The sequence below is a fragment of the Triturus cristatus genome, chromosome 9 (genome assembly GCF_964204655.1).
Source record: "Triturus cristatus chromosome 9, aTriCri1.1, whole genome shotgun sequence".
Classification (NCBI taxonomy): Eukaryota; Metazoa; Chordata; class Amphibia; order Caudata; family Salamandridae; genus Triturus; species Triturus cristatus.
In genome coordinates this window covers 694,330,835-694,357,044 of record NC_140592.1, presented here as the reverse complement: position 1 = coordinate 694,357,044, position 26,210 = coordinate 694,330,835, and positions in this window count along the sequence as shown.

The following is a 26,210-nucleotide window of genomic DNA, read 5'->3' as shown; positions in this document are numbered from 1 at the left end:
TCCAGTCGTACCCCCACCCCAGTACGTGTCGTACCACCGTCTATGTACACCCCAGTACGTTCGAGTCACACCCCCACCCCTGTACGTGTCATACCCCCGTGTACCTACACCCCAGTACGTTCCAGTCGTACCCCCACCCCAGTACGTGTCGTACCACCGTCTATGTACACCCCAGTACGTTCCAGTCACACCCCCACCCCTGTACGTGTCATACCCCCGTGTACCTACACCCCAGTATGTTCCAGTCGTACCCCCACCCCAGTACGTGTCGTACCACCGTCTATGTACACCCCAGTACGTTCCAGTCACACCCCCACCCCTGTACGTGTCATACCCCCGTGTACCTATACCCCAGTACGTTCCAGTCGTACCCCCACCCCAGTACGTGTCGTACCACCGTCTATGTACACCCCAGTACGTTCCAGTCACACCCCCACCCCTGTACGTGTCATACCCCCGTGTACCTACACCCCAGTACGTTCCAGTCGTACCCCCACCCCAGTACGTGTCGCACCACCGTCTATGTACACCCCAGTACGTTCCAGTCACACCCCCACCCCTGTACGTGTCATACCCCCGTGTACCTACACCCCTGTACGTTCCAGTCGTACCCCCACCCCAGTACGTGTCGCACCACCGTCTATGTACACCCCAGTACGTTCCAGTCACACCCCCACCCCTGTACGTGTCATACCCCCGTGTACCTACACCCCAGTACGTTCCAGTCGTACCCCCACCCCAGTACGTGTCGCACCACCGTCTATGTACACCCCAGTACGTTCCAGTCACACCCCCACCCCTGTACGTGTCATACCCCCGTGTACCTACACCCCAGTACGTTCCAGTCGTACCCCCACCCCAGTACGTGTCGTACCACCGTCTATGTACACCCCAGTACGTTCCAGTCACACCCCCACCCCTGTACGTGTCATACCCCCGTGTACCTACACCCCAGTACGTTCCAGTCGTACCCCCACCCCAGTACGTGTCGCACCACCGTCTATGTACACCCCAGTACGTTCCAGTCACACCCCCACCCCTGTACGTGTCATACCCCCGTGTACCTACACCCCAGTACGTTCCAGTCGTACCCCCACCCCAGTACGTGTCGTACCACCGTCTATGTACACCCCAGTATGTTCCAGTCACACCCCCACCCCTGTACGTGTCATACCCCCATGTACCTACACCCCAGTACGTTCCAGTCGTACCCCCACCCCAGTACGTGTCGCACCACCGTCTATGTACACCCCAGTACGTTCCAGACACACCCCCACCCCTGTACGTGTCATACCCCCGTGTACCTACACCCCAGTACGTTCCAGTCGTACCCCCAACCCAGTACGTGTCGCACCACCGTCTATGTACACCCCAGTACGTTCGAGACACACCCCCACCCCTGTACGTGTCATACCCCCGTGTACCTACACCCCACTACGTTCCAGTCGTACCCCCACCCCAGTACGTGTCGCACCACCGTCTATGTACACCCCAGTACGTTCCAGTCACACCCCCACCCCTGTACGTGTCATACCCCCGTGTACCTACACCCCAGTACGTTCCAGTCGTACCCCCACCCCAGTACGTGTCGTACCACCGTCTATGTACACCCCAGTACGTTCCAGTCACACCCCCACCCCTGTACGTGTCATACCCCCGTGTACCTACACCCCAGTACGTTCCAGTCGTACCCCCACCCCAGTACGTGTCGTACCACCGTCTATGTACACCCCAGTACGTTCCAGTCACACCCCCACCCCTGTACGTGTCATACCCCCGTGTACCTACACCCCAGTACGTTCCAGTCGTACCCCCACCCCAATACGTGTCGTACCACCGTCTATGTACACCCCAGTACGTTCCAGTCACACCCCCACCCCTGTACGTGTCATACCCCCGTGTACCTACACCCCAGTACGTTCCAGTCGTACCCCCACCCCAGTACGTGTCGTACCACCGTCTATGTACACCCCAGTACGTTCCAGTCACACCCCCACCCCTGTACGTGTCATACCCCCGTGTACCTACACCCCAGTACGTTCCAGTCGTACCCCCACCCCAGTACGTGTCGTACCACCGTCTATGTACACCCCAGTACGTTCGGGTCCTAACCCCAACACAACCTCCGAAGTATAGAGCGCACCCCAGGCCCCAACATCACAACCGCATGTACGAGTCGTACCAAGGCACACACAAGGACAGCACCGTACAACCAAATGGCCCATGTACACACCGTACACACGCTCAAAACGCACGTACACAACCAGGACAAAACAAAACAACACAAGAATACACCATTCGAATGGCACAAAGCCACTAAACATGGCCAACAAACACTACAAATACACCTTCACTGACCTGCAACTGCCAAAGACAAACAGAGGCCCAAAACACCACCACTACTTATAACACACCCACCCAAACTTCAAACACAGCCACACCCACCAATGGACCAATAAAAAGGGCCCACACACACAAACCATGAGCCTTTGCAACAGACTCACTGCTGCCAGACACCACAGAAACATACTACAAGATACACCACACCTTACACTTGCACTCCTTCACACAACCACCCTCACAAACACCCCCTCATCACATTCACACACACACACACACACAACCATCCACACCCCCCCCCAACATCCACACACCCCCCCACCATCCCCACCCACACCCCTCACCATGCCCACTACCAAGAATCCAAAGTTCAGTAACCGAGAGTTGGAGGTCCTTGTTGATCAAATCCTCAGAGTCGAGCCACAGATCTTTGGAACATTGGTCAGAAGCACCAGCCTGGCAGCCAAAACAGCCATGTGGCAGACCATCGTCGATGCTGTGAATGCTGTTGCGGACACCAGGAGGACCAAGCAGGAATGCCAGAACAGGTGGTACGATCTGCGGAGGAGGGTCAGAGCCAAGAGGCAGGAGGAACACGACCAGGCCAACGCCACCGGAGGAGGGCCCTCCCGCAGACCCGTACAGTACCATCCCTGGGAGGAGAGGGTGATGGCCATACTGCCGATGGAGGCAGTCGAAGGATTAGAAGGACTCCGAGACCCGGGTGAGTACACAAACAACGCACCTCACATGGGGGGAACTGCAACCACAACCAAAATCACTAACAGGCACGCAACCACCACAAGCCATCGCATGACTCAACCACACTCCATGAGCCGGCACATGCCACTGCTGCCACCATGCCCCATGCACCCAGCTGGACAATGTCAAGTCACAGGCCACAGAAGACAACAACACATGACACGGTAACCCGGATGGCGGGAGGCTGTGCCCCAAAAATCACATAGTGCGACTCCGAAGCAGACAACAATGCACTCTGCCCATATGGCCTAGGTCACAGCCAGACAAACACTGTGTCCCAACACAGGAATGACTTGCCAGCAAATGGCGGACGCCTTGCATCAACACATGGGGGTGAAGGCACTGTTTTGCACATGACAGCAGCTAATGAACAGCCAACATTGTGAAAGAGTGGCAGCACACACCACCACAGCAGCAGCGCACAGACACACATCACACCCAATGGGTGCCTGGAGATCAGAAACAAACTCACATCAACAAGCCAAGGGCCACTCAAAGATCTGCTAACAGTGTGTGCCCAGGAAGCTGGGCCGAGGTGACAGAGGGTGACACACAGAGGGAGGGAGAGGGGGACAGAGAGGGAGGGAGAGGGGGACAGAGAGGGAGCGAGACACAGGGAGAGCAAATCAGCCGTGTGGCGTGTGCGAATGGCTGCTCGTCAGCAGGTAGACTGCGTGCATGTAGACAAGGGTGGCCAGTGCCAGAACCCCCCCTCTTCACCATGGCAAAACACAGGGACATGTCACAACCTGTACACGAGCACAAGGACAGCTACCTGGATCATATAAGTGTGTGGATCCACTCCATGTGCACATGTACAGTGCTACACGGAAGGCGCAAATGCATGGCTCGCCACACCTGCACACTCCACTGCTGACTGCAGTCACACTTGACGCAGCAAGTAAGACTGTGCCACACATAGTTAAAGGGGCCAAAGTGGTGCCCAAGGGACACACCCATGCACAAGTGCACTGTGAGTGGAATGCAAGACAGATCCTAATTCCAAGAGGAAATGTGTCAACTTAGAAAATGATGAAACATGGATGTTGCATGGACCAAAATTAACATTGTCTCTCTCACACACAGGTCAACGTCGTGGTGCACCCCCCAACACTGGGGGGGAACACTCACAGGACCTGGATCTGCAGGAGCCCGATCCCACCGGCAGCGACCACTCTCACCACTCTGCGGACGACCCCGACCGACCTGGCCCCTCTGGTGTCCAACCACCTGCAGCACCTGCGTCAGGTACAACTGTGCCAACCACCACCCCCACTCCTGCCACATCCCAGGAGACACCCACGATCCCTGCCCCAACACCACAATGCAGCCAGGCTCGCCAGGAGGGACACGGTGTCCCGGGCACCCAGGCGGAGGCAGGCGACAACGCCAATGCCACCCATCAGGGGTCCCGGAGACCCCATGTGCCCACAAGGGCAGGCCAGGCGCAAGTGGGCAGGGGTGGTGGGAGTGGAGGACGGCGGAGGCGCGAGCCTGACCAGTTGGCTGGGGATCCGGCATTGTCCCATGTCCGTAACATCCTGGACACATACCGGGAGGACACCACGGGCATGGCCCAGGTTGTGTCCGTCCTCGAGGGGATCAAGGCCCAGCAGGCCCAGCAACATGCGGAGCTACATGCCTGTCTACTGGTACACCAACGGAGGATGGAGGACAGACAGGCTGAGCAAGTGACGGCATTCCAGGGGATTCACGCTACACTCCGTCGGATGGCCGACATCATGGCCGACCCTCCCTGTGCCAGAAGGCGGAGAACATCACCACCCACAGGGAGGGTCCAGGAGGAGGAGGAGGAAACAACCGACGGAGCATCCCAGACGTCGTCACGGCCTGCTGCTGAGGTTCCCCGCAGGAGGCCGGGTCGTCCACGGAAATGAGCGTGAGGGTCGGCGCTACATCACCATCTCCCAGGACACCTGGCCTGGCACCTGGCCCACTGGAGCAACAGCATCACAGCATCAAGAGACATTCTCTGCCACATGGCCCTGCTGGTCACTGGCTGACCAATGTTGACAAAGACTGTGGCATGGACTCTGAGGATTTCCAATGGCAAGGACACCAACTCCCCTACTGAACTTTGGATTCCAAATTCCAGGAAAGACACTCACTTTGTAGTCCCCCCCCCCCCAATAATAAATCACATTATGAACAGTAGATGCCTGCTGGTTGCATAATTACCTAACATGTGTCTTGTAAAGTCTAAACATGCCTGAGTCATCTATTGTCTTCAACCATCCACACCCTGGGGCCTGAGTCTGGCACAGGACACATGGGTCACAGTGTATTAGGCAAGACAGACATGGAGCACCATACACACCCGTGATGGGCCCAACCAGCTGAGGGGGTTACCGAACAACCTTGCTGACACACACATTGAGTACAGCAACAGTCATGCGCAGAGGACAGGGATCCAGTCCAGTGTCCTGGGGGGGCACCCAGGTATGTGTAGACAGGTGGCAGAAACATGTCCTGCAAGCTTGAGTCCGGTGGATGCAGGGAATGGGTGCCTGGCCAACGTTTGATGCATGGGGATGGCACATGTCACAATACCCACACAGTCATGGACATCATGCCCAATACACAGTCTCAGCCCACACACACAGCTTGCATCTTGCCACTCGACACATTGACACATAGCCACAATCAGGGAATACCATGCCAGACAAGCAGGATGCACCGTGGCAACACACCAGCATTGACTGAGAAGAGGCACCTTGGAGGCATAGGGACACCTTTATCAGTCATGTATTCGGGATTGCAGAGGCAACTTGAAGTACACATGAACACATCATGTGTAGTAACATGTGGGTCCAACACTGGCACCCCCCTTCTGCTGCACAAATGCGTGTTAGCCATGGAACTGGCACACAAGCGTCGGCTAACAGCTAAACACCCACAGCTGCTCACGGAGAGCCTGCCATACACCATAGATCCGCTGATGTGGAAGTCCCACACCATGTCAAGCCAATGCTAACCGTATGTGTCCGAGGGCAGTGTCACACACATTGATGCCATCATCACAATCCCCTATCCCATCACTGATGTCTGTCAACCATGCAGACCATCTATTCAGGTGTACACAGCTGCATGTCGTGTCCCATGGGGATGCGACATGGCTGCAGAGGAACCAAACCCCAACAGGGGCAGTGTGCACACATCGTGAACAACTGCCACACCCAATACACCCCAGATGCATCCCTTACCCCATGGAGACTTCCAAACGTGTCCGTGCCTGTAACGCTGAGTCAGCCCACGATGTCATGTCCATGAGGAATAGCAGTGCCACAACAATGCAACCAGCAGATGGCATGCGCAGGTACCTGGGGAAGAGAGACACACAAGGAGTCAGCCACAAAAAGCACAGCCACTTGCATGTGCATTTACTCGACACATGTATGGATGACGACATGCTAGGTCACAATTATGACTGGGGAAATACTACCATCACTGCCACCATCACTCCAGTGACACACCCACACACACCTCTGACTCACGTGCCATACATGCAGGTGGACACACACATCACAACGCATGCCACACGGGGACCAATGCGTGCACACTCAGACACTGGTACTCACCACTAAGCAAAGAAGTCGCGTATGAGCCGAGTCCGGATGTCCTCTTGCGGCTCCACATCCTCCACATCACTAGCCCCATTGCCAAGCCCTTCGTCCTCCACGGGTGGATGGTCCTCGTCATGTTGATCCAGGATGAGTGGCACAGCTCTTTCAACTGCCATGTTGTGCAGCATGCAGCAGACCATGAAGATCTTGCAGACCTTCGCCGGGGCATAAGGGAGTGCACCGCCGGTCTTGTGGAGGCACCGGAATCGGCTCTTCAGCATGCCAAACGTCCTCTCTACCACTCGCCTTGTCCGGCCATGGGCGGTGTTGTAGCGGAGCTGGGCCGGCGTGATGGGGTTGCGGAGAGGTGTCAGCAGCCAAGGCATGTTGGGATAGCCAGCGTCCCCTACATGGGAAGCACATGGTCATCGTTAGAAGTGGTGAAGCGGTCGTGCTGGTAGGCTATACAGAATACAGGACAGACAGACTGTACCCACCAACAACACATGCACGTTCGTTGCGCAGCTGCATCATCATATCAGGCATCCCGCTACGCCTCATGATGTAGGCATCGTGTGCTGATCCTGGAAAACGAGCACAGACATGTGAAATCACCATGTTGGAGAGACACACCACAAGGGCATTGATGGAGTGGTAGTGCTTCCGATTGCGGTACGCCACCTCCCGTGCGTGTGGTGGTACCAAAGCTACATGTGTCCCATCTATGGACCCAATGACATGGGGCATCCCTCCCAGGGCATAGAATCCACGCTTGACCTCTGTCATCTGTTCAGGGGTTGGGAACTTGATGAAGTCATCCAGGTGAATCAACATGGCCTCTAAGAAATCATGCAGCACACCGCTGAACATGCTCTGGGACATGCCACCAACATGAGCTATGGTATATTGAAAGGTACCCGTGGCAAGAAAATGTAGGGCAGCCATTACCTTCAGCTGGGGTGTCAGTGCCGTGGGATACCTGTGCAGCGGTTGCAGGTGTGGTGCCAGTCTCGCCGTCAACTCCAGAATCAACGGTTGGGTGAAGCGGTAGAGCCGGATGCTGTCATTCTCCTGCATGGCAGCCAAGTCTGGAATAATCCAGGCAAGAGGCGGCGCTCTGCAGTAATTAGGAAGTGACAAGGAAGAGTGAGTGCACTACGACAACAACTCATGTGTACTGAGCACATGTTAATCTGGCAATACACACATGCTACATAGTGAATCAGGTATGTGCAACATGGCCAGCACACGTATGGATGCAAGGTGGCACTCCTTCCAAGACCCAGCTACACACGGAGATTGAGAACCTCCCCATGCCACGCCATGGGAATAGCTGTGTCCCAGTGCTAGTGAACAGCCAGACGCAAGACAGGAGTGACATACGCCCACACATCAGCAGCAGTGGGATGCCGATTGCAGAGACTGGTAGCGGAACACTGGAGCCACAGGTCACATGACATTACACTAGGACAGCCCAGACACCTTGCCATGAAGGTGCACATGTAATGACTCACCACACATTCCTTGTGAGGATGCTGACATGTCCTTGTCACGCTACTCCGTGTCCCATGCATACATGTGCACCTCACATCCGATACCACATGTGGCATGGTGTGCGGAACAGTGTGCAATGACAATCTACACACAGACACATGTTGGTTGCTGCAACAGCTGCAGCTTTTGAGGGTGCTCCAACATCAACCTGATGGGAAGCCCCCACACATACATGACATAGTCACATTGTGCACCGTGGGTAGTGACAAGTCAGGTGTCATAACCCCTGTACCGGGCAGCAGGGGACACTTCCGTGTGTTGGTGTCCGTGCCATGCCAGTGACGCTAACCCCAAGTGTGCAGTACGACATGCACACATGTCAAAGGAGTCAAGGCCATGCCTGGCACACATTGCACCATCACACGGTACATCTGTACACATCTCATCATGCATCTGGTGCCTTCTCCACTCTGGAGTCATGTGCCACATCACAGGCCGTCACACCTGTGCCCCACACATGTAGGAATGCACAGATGATGCCTTGATGTCAATCAATGGACAAGTATGTCCATCCATGGACAAGTATGTCCGCCCTATCCCTACCTGTGTGCCGCCTGTCACCACTGTGATGTGTGAAAACCGCTGTACTGCTGCGAAGAGGGCCTGTGTATGTTCCCATATCACTATGGGAGTGCTGCCGTATGTGTACCCATCGTGATGCCGAGCGTACAGACGTGTGTACGGCCCGTACCACTACGACTACGCATACGCGAGGACACCCATAGTGATAGGGCCGTACACACGCCTGTACGCTCACTATCACTATGGATGGCCTCGCGTATGCGTACTCGTAGTGATAGTGAGCGTACAGGCGTGTGTACGGCCCGTACCACGACGAGTACGCATATGCAAGGCCATCCATAGTGATAGTGAGCGTACAGACGTGAGTATGGCCCCATCACAATGGGTGTCGTCGCGTATGCGTACTCGTCGTGGTACGGGCCGTACACACGCATGTACGCTCACTATCACTACGAGTATGCATATGCAAGGCCATCCATAGTGATAGGGAGCGTACAGGCGTGTGTACGGCCCGTACCACTACGACTACGCATACGCGAGGACACCCATAGTGATAGGGCCGTACACACGCCTGTACGCTCACTATCACTATGGATGGCCTCGCGTATGCGTACTCGTAGTGATAGTGAGCGTACAGGCGTGTGTACGGCCCGTACCACGACGAGTACGCATATGCAAGGCCATCCATAGTGATAGTGAGCGTACAGACGTGAGTACGGCCCCATCACAATGGGTGTCGTCGCGTATGCGTACTCGTCGTGGTACGGGCCGTACACACGCCTGTACGCTCACTATCACTACGAGTACGCATACGCGAGGCCATCCATAGTGATAGTGAGCGTACAGGCGTGTGTACGGCCCGTACCACGACGAGTACGAATACGCGAGGAGACCCATAATGCTAGTGAACGTAGGCACGCGTGTAGGGGCCGTTGGAATGCATTTGTGGTGCCCTTGGGCCCCGAAACGCACCGTACCTGTGTGTGACGCTGAAAATTACATAGGGGACAAGTATTGAGGCCTACATGCATGCTGGTTGTCATGGAGACCAAGTTCAAATTGCGAAATTGTTCTGGAAGGTGCACAGCAGAAGTCAGTTGGAATTCTTCTACTTTGTTGCAATGTGTTTGTGGGGCTGACATCATGCAGGAGAATGAAACCGATAGAGAACCCACAGACTGCTAGGTTTGAAGGGATTGGAGGAAACATAGGATGCTAATGTGAGTGACCAATCACTCTGTACCCCTGTGCATGAGATGGGCCAGCAAGGCAGATATAAGGCAGCCAGGTCCCATGAGGGAGCACTTGCCTGCACATCTCTGTATTCCACGACCCAGCTGCTGCTACTGATTCCCTGGAACCATGTCAAGGGCTGTGGAGAGGTCACAGCCATTCACCCTGGAGGAGAACATGGCTTTGGTGGATGTGATCCTCCCACAGTACCCCATGCTGTATGGGCGACCAGGTTATCAGGTGAGTGCAGTGTCCACTGGCACAGACTGTGCCCCTTTTTCGTGACTGTGACTTCTGGCATTGTGTCCAGGTGTGACCCACATGCTATGTACTGCAGGGGGGTCCCAGGGGTGGGAATGCCTGATGTCTCCCAGCAGTGCCCAGACACAGGAGGGGTGGGTGCAGAGTCCTCCCAGCAGTGCCCTGAGACAGGAGGGGTGGGGGCCTATCACTCCCAGCAGTGCCCTGAGACAGGAGGGGTGGGGGCCTATCACTCCCAGCAGTGCCCAGACACAGGAGGGGTGGGTGCAGAGTCCTCCCAGCAGTGCCCAGAGACAGGAGGGGTGGGGGCCTATCACTCCCAGCAGTGCCCTGAGACAGGAGGGGTGGGTGTGATGCACAGTGTGAGCCTGGATCATTGATTGTGTAGTTGCCCTCATTCCACCTGTGTCCTTTCAATGGCATGTACTGCTTTTGGCCTTCCACCAGAGGATCATGTCCCTATGACAAAGGTGCAATGCGTTGGATGCATACTAGGCCTTGTTGTAAACAGTGAATGTGTTCTAATCTGTGTCCCTGTGACATGTGCCAGGTGTATTGATGTAGTGTCACTTGTCCATCCTCACAGGTAGACGCCTCTGCCAAGGAGAAGATATGGTTGGACGCCGTCAGCGCCGTGAGGAGTGCGGATGGTCGGAAGCGGCGCCTGCCCCAGGTGAGGAAACGCTGGCAGGATATCCGGTGCTGGACGCGGAGGATCGCACGGCTCCTGCTGGGGGACTCACCTGAGAGCCACAAGAACCGCGGGCGCCGCCGTCTCTCCCACATCCAGAAACGTGTGCTGGCGGTGGTCTTTCCTGATTTGGACAGGCGTCTACGGGAGATGCAGCAGCCGGAAAGGGGTAGGTACATGTGTGTGTTTGTTGTGTTTCACCAGCATTTGTCTGTGCACTGTTCCATGGATACACTTCAAGGGTTTATGGTGCTGTGCAGATCATGTTCCCCTCAGTATTGCTGTGTTCTCCTGCCTCCCTTCTCCTCCTTGCAATGTGTTCCATGGTCTGTGTGTAGTCACTCCATCACAAGGTTATGTTGCCTGACACCTTCTCCAAGTGTACAATGCCTGCAGTATCATGTGTGGGGGTGGTGTGTAACAGGTTTAGTGACCTTGCATGTGCCCTGTCCTGTTCTGGACTTGTGGGTTCCATGTCAGTTGGCACTAATGCTGAGTCCAGACATGGGAGTTAATCCCTCGAGTGGCAGGCCTTCCAGCAGGCATGTCCCATGTGGTGGCCTGTGACATGATGTGCATGATTGTGCGTTACGCATTGTGCAGGGATGTTAGCGTGTGTTGCAGTCATTCCCATTCAGGAGCATGGAGTTGTGTGGCCACTACTGTCCCCAGGGGCATATTTTCCTAGGTATCATGTGTGTAATCCTAATATGTCGACAATCTCTGTGTCTACAGCATAGGTTGTGCTCTGTGCCATTGTCCCCTGGCACCATGTTTATTGACGTGAGATGTATTACAAGTGTCCACTGTACAGCCTGACCTGATTTTCCTATTACATACTCACGGTGGCCATTGCCTTTGTGTCTTGTTGCAATCATCTGATGCTGCCCATTTGTACATGATGATTTGCACTGCCGCCCCTTGGGTAGTTTGTGTGCAATATAGAAGTTTAGCATCCCATGTGTATTCCACCCAGACTAAGAGATGTACGTGCTTCCTGTGTCTCCATTGATTTGTCTCATGTAGGAGGTGGGTGGTGCGGGCATGTCCGACATGTCAAGACCTGATAACTCCTTGCTAGGACTGCCCAGTGTGTGATGTTTGCATGGACATACACTCAAGGTGCAGTGTGCCAGTCAGGGTGGCAATGTTCTCAGTATTACCTATGCTGCATGTGCCTCTAGTTCCTGGATTTTGTCCTTGCTCATCCCAATTTCCTGCCACGCTCTGTGGTGCAGATGCAGTGCTGGATTGTCCCCAGGGCCATGCTCCTCAGTCACAATTCCATATCATCTCATTTGCTATTGTGTGATGCTCTCCATGGATTTTCAATGGCATGGTGGGTCAGAAAACTGTGTCTTGCATGCCCTACATATGCACCTTGTGATGTAGATATAACTCTTCCTTTGTTTCAGGCTCTGCACTGTTACCTACGTAGATTTGACTAATGTGACTTATGTATACAGGTGTATGATAACTTCCTGTTTCTTCACCCTGTCCACAGCATCGTCGGGGGACACGGAGGGAGACATGGACACAGACGGCGCGGAGGGACAGAGCACCAGTGCCAGCGGTGACATCAGTGCTGGCATTTCGAGTGGGACAGAGGCGGTGGAGAGTGACCCCGGGGACCTGTCGACTGGCACAACAGACTATGAAGCTGACGGGTCCGAGGGTGAACACTCCGAGTGGGCGGTGGCTGCACCACCATCTGACAGCAGCCCTACATCTGGCACCGCCCCCTCCATTGGCATCAGCCGCCTCCCACGTGCTCGTGTCCCTTCCCAGCGTGCCCGGTCCCCACATGTCTCCTTCCTGCCAGGCACCGCACCCCCTGCCCCTGTCTCCACTGCTGCCGCCAATGCTGAGTCTGTGGACATCCAGCGGCAACTGCAGGTTGGTCAGGCTGCGATCCTTAATGTCCTCCATGCCCACGGCAAAACCCTCACCAACATCGAGGCATACTTGGAGGGCATTCATTCATCGCAGGCTGACCAACGCAACTTGCTGAGGTCCATAGACTCCACACTGACTGCAGCAGTGGGTCTCCTGCAGCGCGACCTCCCCCCACCTACCCCTGCCCCATCCACACTTCCCACTCCCATGCCTGTCCCACGTACACCCAGACGTCGGCATGCACCCACATCAACAGACACAGGCACCACACCAGCAGGGAAGGTCCACCGCACTCCTCCTGACACGCACACACAGGGTGAGGTAGGCACACCCACTGGGTCGGGGGGCAAACGTGTGACACGCAGCCATAGTGGGAGTCCGCATTCCACCCAGTCCACTGCCTCCAAATCCCCTCCCCTCAGCTCTCCTGGCCACATCTCCCCCAAGGACTCGTTCATGGCCGCTCTGTCCCTGAGCCCCACAGTTACACCACCACGCAAGCGGTCAAGGAAGTCCTCGGTCAGGGTGGTTGATTCTCCCCCCCTGTCTCCACCCTCCCCCGGTGGCGCTGCGACCCATCCCTCTGACCCCCCCCCCCTCCTTGGGGCCTGAGGTTCCTTCGGGTGCAGGGGACTCCCTGGAGGACCTTGCTAAGGTGTGTAGTGCCATCCTGGCCTCCACCTTTGGCCCTGCCCCACCCCCTGTGGTGGAGTCCTCCATCCCTGCACCCACAACGCCGCCCCTTTGCCCTGATGTCCCTGCGGTGCCTGTTGCTTCCTCCCCCCATGATGCCCTCACCAGTGTGGAAGACGATGCCATCTGACTGTGCAGGCAAGGTAGGGGACACGCATCCCACTGTGTCCCCCATCCAGCTGAGAATCATTGACTGCCCTATGGGCTTTGTGAATATTGAACTGCCTGCGATCCACGGACATTGTGCTCATGCTGAATAAAGCTTGATTTTGTTTTCATTCTCACACTACTGCTATGCTGGTATTGTTGTTGGTGGGGCTGCTACATGGTTTTGGGTGTTGTTTAAGGGTTTGGGTGTGTGGGATATGTAGTAGTGTGCTGCTCATTGGGGGGCCCTGGGATCTGTGTGCCATCACAAGGTGTTGGCTAACTTTCTTTGTTCATGTGAGCAGTTACTGCATGGTGCAATTGTCCCAGGGTGTATTCCTTCCTCTGTGTACCCTGATTTCTTCCCTGCAGGGTGTTCCCAATGTTTAGCGCAGAGCTGTGTCTACATGAGCTGTGTGTGTGACGGAGCCCTTCTACTTTGGCCATGCATGCAGGGCCATGTCTCCACCTGCAACAATCGTGGCATCCTTGGTGATCACTGTACTTGTGTGTGGAGTCTGTTGACATGAGTTCATGGGGACATGTTCCCTTGTAGGCAGTATGCATGTGGGTAATTCCAGCCTCACACACATGTGTTACACCCCTCCTGTCTCAGGGCACTGCTGGGAGTGATAGGCCCCCACCCCTCCTGTCTCTGGGCACTGCTGGGAGGACTCTGCACACACCCCTCCTGTCTCAGGGCACTGCTGGGAGGACTCCACACCCACCCCTCCTGTCTCTGGGCACTTCTGTTAATGATAGGCACCCACCCCTCCTGTCTCTGGGCACTGCTGGGAGGACTCTGCAAACACACCTCCTGTCTCAGGGCACTGCTGGGCGGACTCCACACCCACCCCTCCTGTCTCTGGGCACTGCTGTTAATGATAGGCACCCACCCCTCCTGTCTCAGGGCACTGCTGGGTGGACTCTGCACACACACCTCCTATTTCTGGATATGTACGCTTGGAACGTACACGGTGGGGGTACGCTCCATGCATTCGAGGTGAGGGTACGAGTCTAGTTACACTGGTGTGGTGGGGGTACGGTCCGTACGTCCGCGGGTGAGGGTACGAGTCGTACTTACACTGGTGTGGTGGGGGTACGGTCCGTGAGTCCGCGGGTGGGGGTGGGAGTTGTACTTACACTGGTGGGGTGGGGGTACGCTCCATGCATACGGGGTGAGGGTAGGAGTCGTACTTAGACAGGTGGGGTGGGGGTAGGCTCCATGCATACGGGGGTGGGGGTACGGGTCATACTTACACTGTTGGCATGGGGGTACGCTCCATGCATACGCGGGTGGGGGTAGGGGTCGTCCTTACACTGTTGGCATGGGGGGGTACGCTCCTTGCATACGCGGGTGGGGGTATGGGTCGTACTTACACTGTTGGGGTGGGGGGTACGCTCCATGCATACGGGGTGAGGGTACGAGTCGTACTTAGACAGGTGGGGTGGGGGTATGCTCCATGCATACGCGGGTGGGGGTAGGAGTCGTACTTACACTGGTGGGGGTGGGGGTACGGTCCGTACGTCCGCGGGTGGGGGTAGGGGTCGTACTTACACTGTTGGCATGTGGGGTACGCTCCATGCATATGCGGGTGGGGGTACGGGTCGTACTTACACTGTTGGGGTGGGGGGTACGCTCCATGCATACGGGGTGAGGGTACGAGTCGTACTTAGACAGGTGGGGTGGGGGTATGCTCCATGCATACGGGGGTGGGGGTAGGAGTCGTACTTACACTGGTGGGGGTGGGGGTATGGTCCGTACGTCCGCGGGTGAGGGTACGGGTCGTACTTACACTGTTGGCATGTGGGGTACGCTCCATGCATACGCGGGTGGGGGTAGGGGTCGTACTTACACTGTTGGCATGGGGGGTACGCTCCTTGCATACGCGGGTGGGGGTAGGGGTCGTACTTACACTGTTGGCATGTGGGGTACGCTCCATGCATACGCGGGTGGGGGTAGGGGTCGTACTTACACTGTTGGCATGGGGGGTACGCTCCTTGCATATGCGGGTGGGGGTAGGGGTCGTACTTACACTGTTGGCATGGGGGGTACGCTCCTTGCATACGCGGGTGGGGGTACGGGTCGTACTTACACTGTTGGCATGGGGGGTACGCTCCTTGCATACGCGGGTGGGGGTACGGGTCGTACTTACACTGTTGGGGTGGGGGGTACGCTCCTTGCATACGGGGTGGGGGTAGGGTCCGTACATATCCGTCCCAACGCTATGTGATGCTTGTGCGGGCCGTACCCAGGCCTTTGCCACGTGGGTACGATCCGTCCCGCCATTGTTGGGGTGACGTGTGTGTGGGCATGGTACGTCTCGTACCCACGCTCTTCAGGCGTGGGTACGGGACGTACCTGTCTGGTTGTGTTGCCGGTTCGCGTCGTGACGGACTTCCGTTGTGGCGGTCGCTGGCTTAGCTGGACACGCCCCCACCCCCTCGTAGTGACCAGGCCATGGGAGTCAGGTATGTCCAGACCATGTGTGCTGTGTGACTTTGGTGGGGGTTTTGTGGCCTGCCCTGGTCCTGCCACCCCCACCCCACCCCCACCCCACCCCACTTTCCCCCCTCCCTTAGTTATTCTGACCTTCTGCGGCGTCTGCGTCGGAACCTGTAGAGGAGGTGGACTGCTATGAGGGCAGGGATGACTCGTAGGTTCGGGTCCATGTCTGTCCGTCGCGTACTGGTACTCCTTGATCGCGTCGTCCTGTCGCGTACGGGTCCTCCTTGGTCGCGTCGTCCTGTGTGTCCGTCGCGTACTGGTCCTCCTTGGTCGCGTCGTCCTGTGTGTCCGTCGCGTACTGGTCCGCCTTGTTTGCGTCGTCCTGTCTGTCTGTCGCGTACTGGTAGTCCTTGTTCGCGTCGTCCTGATTTCCCGGCAGTTTTTGGCAGCCGGAAAATATTCACCGTGCGGGATGACGTCGGTGCGAATCGTGATTCCTGGGTCGTGAATGGCTGGCTGCGAGCGTCCCGACGTCAGGTCGGCGCTTTCCCGGATCGCATTGGTATTTTTTTTTTGGTCGGTCGGGCTTTTTTACGATTCGTACGGGAATGGTGTACCCGTGCGAATCGTAATTCCTTGTTTGTAGAATTTAACGACCGGGTATGCGTCGGACGGAGAATTTGCTCCGTCCGACGGTTCGTACCCGGTTTTTACCGGATCGTGATCGGCACCTTAGTGTAAGATTTTTCTAGAGTAAAACCAAGCAATGAAGTACATAGAAAGAGATAAATATTAGAAATTACACCCTTTTGATCAATGAGAAACACTTAAATATCTTGAAACTGCCTCAAAACCCCTGAAATGGAAGGCAACATAACTGATACAAAATGATGTGTGTGCCCAGAAGATATAAACATAAATAAGTCATCATAAAATGTCTCACATCCCCGTGCCATTGCACTTTATTGCACCATAACACAGGTAAGCCCATGCTGCAGAGATCAAATGAACACAGGGCAGATACGTTGTTGTTACAGCGAGTACAAAAGTAAGCAAAATCACTATAAGCTGGTAAATATTTTCCTGTTATCAGTACATACTTCAAATATAAAAAGAAAGCACTTTTAAATGTGTTCTAGAGCTGATCCATGACTAATACTTAAAATGGGTGAGCAGTCTATATATCGACTTTTTAATATCGAGGGACATAAATATCGAGTCAAAAATATCGAATGTCCAAAATATCGAAATAGCTTATATCGATGTGAAAAATATCGTTATTTTTTTTTTACTTATATGTCGATGTAAGTAATATCATTAGTAATAATATCGACATGTGAAAATATCGTCATTGTGTGTTTAGTAAATATTTTGAAGTTGTTTGTATAAATAGGTAAAATGTATATAATATGAGAAATATTTATATTGTTTTAGGGGCGGGATGTTGGGTTATAGGGGATAAGGGTGGGGAGTGTTTTAAAAAAGTTAATTTATTTTTTTAATATATTGTAAAATTTAATTATTAAATTTAATTTAAAATGTGAAATGTATATTTAATTTTAGGAGCCGGATGTTGGTTTATAGGGGATAAGGGTGGGAAGTGTATTAAAAATGTTTATATATTGTTAGAATTTTTTTAAAAATTATTTAGAAATTGTAAAGTAAATTTAGAATTTTAAAAATAATTTTAGGAGCGGGATGTTGGTTTATAGGGGATAAGGGTGGGAAGTGTTTTAAAAATGTTTATATATTGTTTAATTTAAAAAAAAATTAATTTAGAAATTGTAAATTTAAATTAGAATTTAAAAAAAAAATTTAGGAGCGGGATGTTGGTTTATAGGGGATAAGGGTGGGAAGTGTTTTAAAAATGTTTATATATTGTTTAAAATTTATTCAAATTTATATAGAAATTGAAAATTAAATTTAGATTTTTAGAAAAATTGTTAGGAGCGGGATGTTGGTTTATAGGGGATAAGGGTGGGAAGTTTTTTAAAAAATGTTATATATTTGTTAATTTTTTATTAAAAATAATTATAAATTGGAAATAAAATTTCGATTTTTACAAATATATTTCGGAGCGGGATGTTGGTTGATAGGGGATAAGGGTGGGAAGTTTTTTAAAAATGTTTATATATTTGTTAATTTACAAAACAAAATAAATTTACAAATTGTAAAATAAATTAAGATTTTTAATAATAATTTTAGGAGTGGGATGTTGGTTAATAGGGGATAAGGGTGGGAAGTGTTTTAAAAATGTTTATATATTTGTTAATTTTTTACCAAATTAATTTAGAAATTGTAAATTTAATGTAGAATGTTACAAATAATTTTAGGAGCGGAATGTTGGGTTATAGGGGATAAGGGTGGGAAGTTAATTTAAAATGTTTATAGATTTTTAATTTTAAAAATATTAATATTTAGAAAATTTAAAAATATTTTAGAATTTAACAAATCCCATAATTAAATATAGATTTCAGTCAGAATATTAAATTAATTAAGTTCACTGTCCAGCACTTATCTTAATGAAATATAGACTGGAGTAGGAATAGTAAATTAATTAAGTTCAGTGTCCAGCACTTATTTTAATTTTATATAGAATGGAGTGGGAATAGTCAATTAATTTAGTTCAGTGTCCAGCACATACTGTAATTAAATATAGGTTGGAGTGTGAATAGGAAATTAATTAAGTTCAGTGTCCAGCACTTATTTTAATTTAATATAGACTGGAGTGGGAATAGTAAATTAATTTAGTTCATTGTCCAGCACCTATCCTAATTTAATATAGGTTGGAGTGAGAATAGTAAATTAATTAAGTTCAGTGTCCAGCACTTATCTTAATTAAATATAGAGTGGAGTGGGAATAGTAAATTAATTAAGTTCATTGTCCAGCACCTACTGTAATTTAATATACTTTGGAGTGAGAATAGTAAATAAATTAAGTTCAGTGTCCAGCACTTATCTTAATTAAATATAGATTGGAGTGGGAATAGTAAATTAATTTAGTTCAGTGTCCAGCACATACTCTAATTAAATATAGGTTGGAGTGAGAATAGTAAATTAATTAAGTTCAGTGTCCAGCACTTAATTTAATTTAATATAGACTTGAGTGGGAATAGTACATTAATTTAGTTCAGTGTCCAGCACCTACCCTAATTTAATATAGGTTGGAGTGAGAATAGTAATTTAATTAAGTTCAGTGTCCAGCACTTATCTTAATTAAATATAGAGTGGAGTGGGAATAGTAAATTAATTAAGTTCATTGTCCAGCACCTACTGTAATTTAATATAGTTTGGAGTGAGAATAGTAAATTAATTAAGTTCAGTGTCCAGCACTTATCTTAATTAAATATAGATTGGAGTGGGAATAGTAAATTAATTCAGTTCAGTGTCCAGCACATACTCTAATTAAATATAGGTTGGAGTGAGAATAGTAAATTAATTAAGTTCAGTGTTTAGCACTTATTTTATTTTAATATAGAATGGAGTGGGAATAGTCAATTAATTTAGTTCAGTGTCCAGCACATACTGTAATTAAATATAGGTTGGAGTGAGAATAGGAAATTAATTAAGTTCAGTGTCCAGCACTTATTTTAATTTAATATAGACTGGAGTGGGAATAGTAAATTAATTTAGTTCATTGTCCAGCACCTACCCTAATTTAATATAGGTTGGAGTGAGAATAGTAAATTAATTAAGTTCAGTGTCCAGCACTTATCTTAATTAAATATAGAGTGGAGTGGGAATAGTAAATTAATTAAGTTCATTGTCCAGCACCTACTGTAATTTAATATAGTTTGGAGTGAGAATAGTAAATAAATTAAGTTCAGTGTCCAGCACTTATCTTAATTAAATATAGATTGGAGTGGGAATAGTAAATTAATTTAGTTCAGTGTCCAGCACATACTCTAATTAAATATAGGTTGGAGTGAGAATAGTAAATTAATTAAGTTCAGTGTCCAGCACTTAATTTAATTTAATATAGACTTGAGTGGGAATAGTACATTAATTTAGTTCAGTGTCCAGCACCTACCCTAATTTAATATAGGTTGGAGTGAGAATAGTAAATTAATTAGGTACAGTGTCCAGCACTTATCTTAATTAAATATAGAGTGGAGTGGGAATAGTAAATTAATTAAGTTCATTGTCCAGCACCTACTGTAATTTAATATAGTTTGGAGTGAGAATAGTAAATTAATTAAGTTCAGTGTCCAGCACTTATCTTAATTAAATATAGATTGGAGTGGGAATAGTAAATTAATTCAGTTCAGTGTCCAGCACATACTCTAATTAAATATAGGTTGGAGTGAGAATAGTAAATTAATTAAGTTCAGTGTCTAGCACTTATTTTATTTTAATATAGATTGGAGTGGGAATAGTAAATTAATTCAGTTCAGTGTCCAGCTCCTACCCTAATTTAATATAGGTTGGAGTGGGAATAGTAAATTATTTAAGTTCAGTGTCCAGCATCTACCCTAATTAAATATAGATTGGACTGAGAATAGTAAATTAATTAAGTTCAGTATGTAGTGGGAGTAGTATGTTAATTAAGTTTGGTAAATAGCAAATATTAGAATTAATTATAGAGTTGAATAGGAATAGTTAAATTAATTGGATTTAATTGACAAAAAATCTGTAGATTTTAGTTTGGGTTGGATAAAAGATAGAAGTTATATCAGAATGCAAATTCCAAATTATTTTTAAATTAAATAGTAGAAAGGAAAATAATATTTATTTTATAGTTGTTGGAATGTATATTCATTCGAGAGAAAATTTTGTTTATTATTACGCATATTCTAATAATTAAATCATTGAAATAAACATGTAATAATTAATATTTAACATTTGTATTATAGTAATACGTTTTTTATAATGGATACATATTTGTTTAATGTATATTTTGGACATGAATATATGAACACACAAAATAAGTAAAAATTAAATAATCAGATTTTTATAGCTGTATAATATTTATAAATTTATATTGTGTACTCAGAAATTTTTTAGAATATGTATTTTTTGAAATATATGACAAATATATTTTAATTAATAATATTTATATTATATATTTAATATTGAAATTTTTAACATTTTAGAATATGTATTTTTTTTAATTTATTTTTGGTATGTTGTAGAGACAATATATTAATTATATAATGTTAATCTATTTATTTTGTTAATATATACTGTTTTATTGATATATTAATATAAATATTTTATTTATTAGATTTATTTTTATACGTTAAAGATTTTTCACATAGAGACAAAAATTAGGTTTTCTTTTTGAGTATTGTATTCTAATGTTTTACTAAATTTTAAAGTAATGTGTAATGTTAAATAAATAGGTAGGCCATTTATTGGTATTTTTTTACTTGTTATGTTTCAACACGACGGTTTCCATCGTTCCTCGGACCTCGGACCTCGACTGTTTCCTAATCACTCGCTGTTTCTACACTGACCAGTTAGGAGAAAGTGACTACACATTTTACTGTCTGATATATACCATACGAACGGTCTAAAGCTATCGACCAATTACATAGATTGAACTCTGGGTCCTGCCGCTTTCGTCATACTACCCCCCGTTTTGACGTGTAAATATTTCTTATTGTTGAAACTCGTCTTGAAAATCCCATGTTTGGGCGAAATGCGTTGGCTGCGGATCTGGTCTCACTAAATCTTGGGATAAAGGAATTCAAGCAAATACTCAACTACTGTGTGGATTCGAAACATAATTGTTTATTTTGACATTAATTTACAATTCTTCCAATATGTTGCCTCTCATACTTGTGGATAATTGTTGTCTTGGTGGTCATTTGAGCAGCTGACCATTTGAGGTGGGCAATATTATCGTTACTGATAAAGTGAGAAGTCCAGGCTGAGCATTGACGTAAAACCCTGCTGCTTTAATTTCCAAACTTCCTATGTTTGTTTGGGTCTTTTTTTTTGTAACCGCTCGCTGTTGTTTTGGGTTATTTTGGTCGAATCCAGGTCGCGGTTCGGAGCTGTTTCGCATTTGAAAAGGTAAGAGTTATTTGCTTTATTCTTAAATAGTTTTAAGTGTTTTGTGGAAGTAGTTATGTTGTAATAAGTGTGTATTGATTGATGTTTTAGAAGTTAGGGTGTTAGTAATAGTTTGTATACGGTTTTATAATTAACGTTGTGTTCCGTGTTTGTGGCTTTGTTAGTGTTTTGTTATTTCGGTGTGTTAAAGTTTTATAGTGTTTGAATAACGTTTGTAGTGATGTTTGTACGTGCGTTTTGTGTGTTTGTGGGTGGGTGGGAATGTTTGTTTCTCTTTTGTAGGTTTTACGGAGAAGATATTTTCGTCGGTTTCAAACACCGTATTTTTTGGAAAGGAAGTGTGTATTAGTTGTGTTTACTAATGTTTATTTAACACTTCCTTTATTGTTCGGGTTTCCAGGAGCGGTTATTTAACTTTTTAATATTTTTCGGGATTTTTATGGTTAATGGATAGTCGTTTTTTGGCGTAGACGTTGTTTTCGATAAACAGTTGTATTTTTACATTTTATTGGGATTTTTTTTGGATACCTATGGATTTTGAACTCCCTGGATTTATTTGGAAGGAATGTTATTATCCCATTGGAGATACTACACAGGCAAGTTCATTTAAATATTTTTATTGTTGGTGGGCAAACCTTATATATTTAATATTGTTGTTGTGTACTTGGTTTATTTAATTATGTTGTCTAAATATATGTCCATATAATTGATGTATATATTTTAGACCACATAATTAAATATGTGATATAATAAAGTGGATTATTTATGTTGTGATAGTTGTTTTAGTAGAATTGTGGGTTAATATTTAGAAAAGGGTTTAGAAGAGAGTTTGAGCTATTATATTTAAGTACTCAAGTCCTCTTGTGGATGGGTATAGCTGTACCTGTTGTTGTAGGTAATTATACATTTGAGTAGTTTGTCTAGACTGTTTTGGTTTTAATTGTAGGACAGATTGTTGCATTCTTAATTCTTGGAAACTTTGTTCCTTTTGTATGGCAATTAGTAGTTTTTGTAGTGTTGGAGTTGTTCTCCCAGTAGAAGTTAGGAATGCATTATGCCAGCCCTCGACGGCGTTGTTAGTTTTGGCTTGTTGGTTGAGTGTACTTACATATACATTCCACCAAGGTATTTGGAACTTGGGCTGACGTCTATGGCCTGATCTGTGTAGTCTCCCCACCCAGGTATCCTCAAAATAATCTAACAGGGGAGATAACTTTACTTCATTTTGTTTGTAGAATGGACTTTCTAATAAAAGATTGTAATGTTCTGCAACATCTGTGGTTGGTACATAAGCTAGGGCTGTTAGAAGTTTTATTTGATGTGCAAAACTTATGTTAGTGGCGTATTCTACACTTAGTGAAGATTTTTGTAAATGTCTCCATATACATTGGTTTAGATGGAAGTAACATCCTTGGATAGCTGTATGGGGGTACAGTTTTAGAATGGAATTTATCATAGCTTGCTCAAAGTCTATGATAATTCTTTGAGGGTAAAAATCATTTGATTCTTGTTTTAGTTTTCCTAGCATTTCATTATATGTTGTGTTTTGTTTGTTAGGTAATAGTGCATAAATTAAAGGTATGGAAGTGTTGTGATATTGACCGTGTATTGTGTAAAGCTGGTAGAATGGTTTTGGGCATATTGTAAAGGTGCCATCCATCATCCATGTTTGGCATTGTTGCAGTTTAGTTATATTGTTTGCAGTAGCAAACATTATGATTCTTTTTTCGGGGCTTTTGTTATCAAAAAAAATAAAAGGTTCATTATTGTGGGTGATACTTAATTCTGGTGGAATGATGATCTCTTGAAAAGTTTTAGGGGATGGTATAGTTGTCGTGGTTGCTTTTTTGGTCCTAGCAATAGTTCTTTTTATAGAAGCAATTGATGGTAATTGGCCTCTTGCTTCTTTGGGCACTCTAGGTAATAGTTCTTTTAGGATTACACTTGTAGCAGTTTGTGAACCTGTGCTTAATTCTTTGATATTTTCAAGAGTTGATCTGACTTCTATTTCAGAGAGATTGGGTGGATGGTTATGCTCTCTTGTATATAGTACAGTTGTTTCTCTTGTTGTTGCTCGTCCGTAGCATTTGTTAGAATAATATTTAGTACACTTCCAGTTCACTTTTCGGTCCGTCTGCTTTTCTTGGGTGTATGTGTAACCCATGTAACACAATAGGAATTTTCCTTTCTGCGAAGTTATAAATTGGGCTTCTTCTGTCATCGTGATGTGTTACAATTCTGGAAAAAATGTATATGAAAATATATGCAATAGTACTTTATATATTTATATGAAAATAGCAAAAAAGCATTTTTTTTATATATACTTACCAAGTGTTTTTGGTTGTATTTGAATGAAGATGTTGTTTGTCGCCAAAATGTTGTTTAGTTGATTTAGTCTCTGAAAGTTAAAGAACATTTATTGTTGTGGTTGGTTTAGTTTTTTAAGTGGGGTGGTATTGCTGTTTGGTATAGACTATATTTTTATTGTAGAAACGTATTTTATTGTTTTACAAATTAACAACTCAAAAAACATTCCCCCTCCTTCACCTGTCCTGGAAGTACCACACATTTATCATCAAGACCAATTATTCAGGAGAATGAACAACCTTTCCACCCAGTTCTCTACCCCCCCCTCCCCCACCACATGTCAATGTACCCCCGTCCCCTACCCCTGTTACTATGTGCCCCTCCTGCCTAATAAATAAGATGCAGTAGCCTAACCTCTCACTAAGCAAACAGAGCCTACCCTCATGCCTAGTGGTATAGACTATAGGTGTTAATTTATACAGGTTTTTAAAAATTTAAAAAAGAGAACATGGATTTGTTTAGGGGTTTAGGATGTTTTGGGGTTTGAGTAGGATTTAATTAATATTTTATAAAGTATTTTGATAGTATACTTACTTTTTAGTGAGTCTTTTCTGGCAATCTTCAATATTTTCTTTAGCTGTTTGGAGTAATATCTGTAGTGGAAACATAAAGAGATGGGATATATAAGTTAGTTATTTATTTGAGGAAAGATAAATTAGTGTTTTAGTTTAATTTGGCAGTTTAGTTAGAAAAGAATATTTACTTACGTTTTTAGAATAGTAGTAGGATGTAGGTTTCTTCTGTTTAGTAGAGTTTCTTCTTCGTTCAATGCTTTGGTTTAAGGCACCGTAGAAGACTTGTTTTAATTGGTTTATATAGTGGTTTCAAATTGTTTCTTGAATGTTATTGGTTGTTTTCTGTATGTGGCCTTTGTATTGGATGGTTTGAATTTTTTTTAGTTAATTGGTTTCCTTTTATGGAAAATGCTAAGTAAGAGTATATTTAGTTTTAAAGGAGGAGAGTTTTAAATCATTTTATATAAAAAGATTGTTTATAATGTGTAGTAATTTTATTTAAATGTGTTCGAAATGCCAATGTGATAATTATTTCAGTGTTTTTTTATTATGTTGTTAAATATTGAGATCGCTATAAATGTTATCTTTATGTTTAAGTAGAATCTCATTTGAAAATGTATGTTTTTGTAAAATATTGTCTTTATGTTGTTGAAAGTATTGGTTTTATTAGTATTAGAATTGTCGATATATTTAAAAAAACGATATTATTGATGTCTATATTTTGGTTATCGATATTTGTGACATGTGTCATATTTATTAACTCATGTCGATATTTAGTATTGCGATATTAATGTGTGCGATATTTGTGTGATCGATATAATTGTATTACGATATTGTAGTGTCGATATTAGTGTAGTTTTTTAAATAAGTATACAATGTCGATATTTTTGATGTCGATATATTTGATGCGATATTTGTGTAGTTTGATAATGTGTCTGTCGATAATATGTCAGAGATCCCTTAAAATGAACAAATGCAGAAACGGCATGATACAAATGAAGAAATAACATTTTGTTTCCAGTTCTATTTAGCATTAGTCCAGGCATTAGCAGCCTCTTGAAACAGCAACTAAACTTCTCTTGGAAAGGTGTCAACACTAGGCAGAGTGCATGACTAACCTGACTGCTGCATTACACTAGTGCTGAGAGTGTGTCTCCAAGCTGAGAGCTTTGCCAACT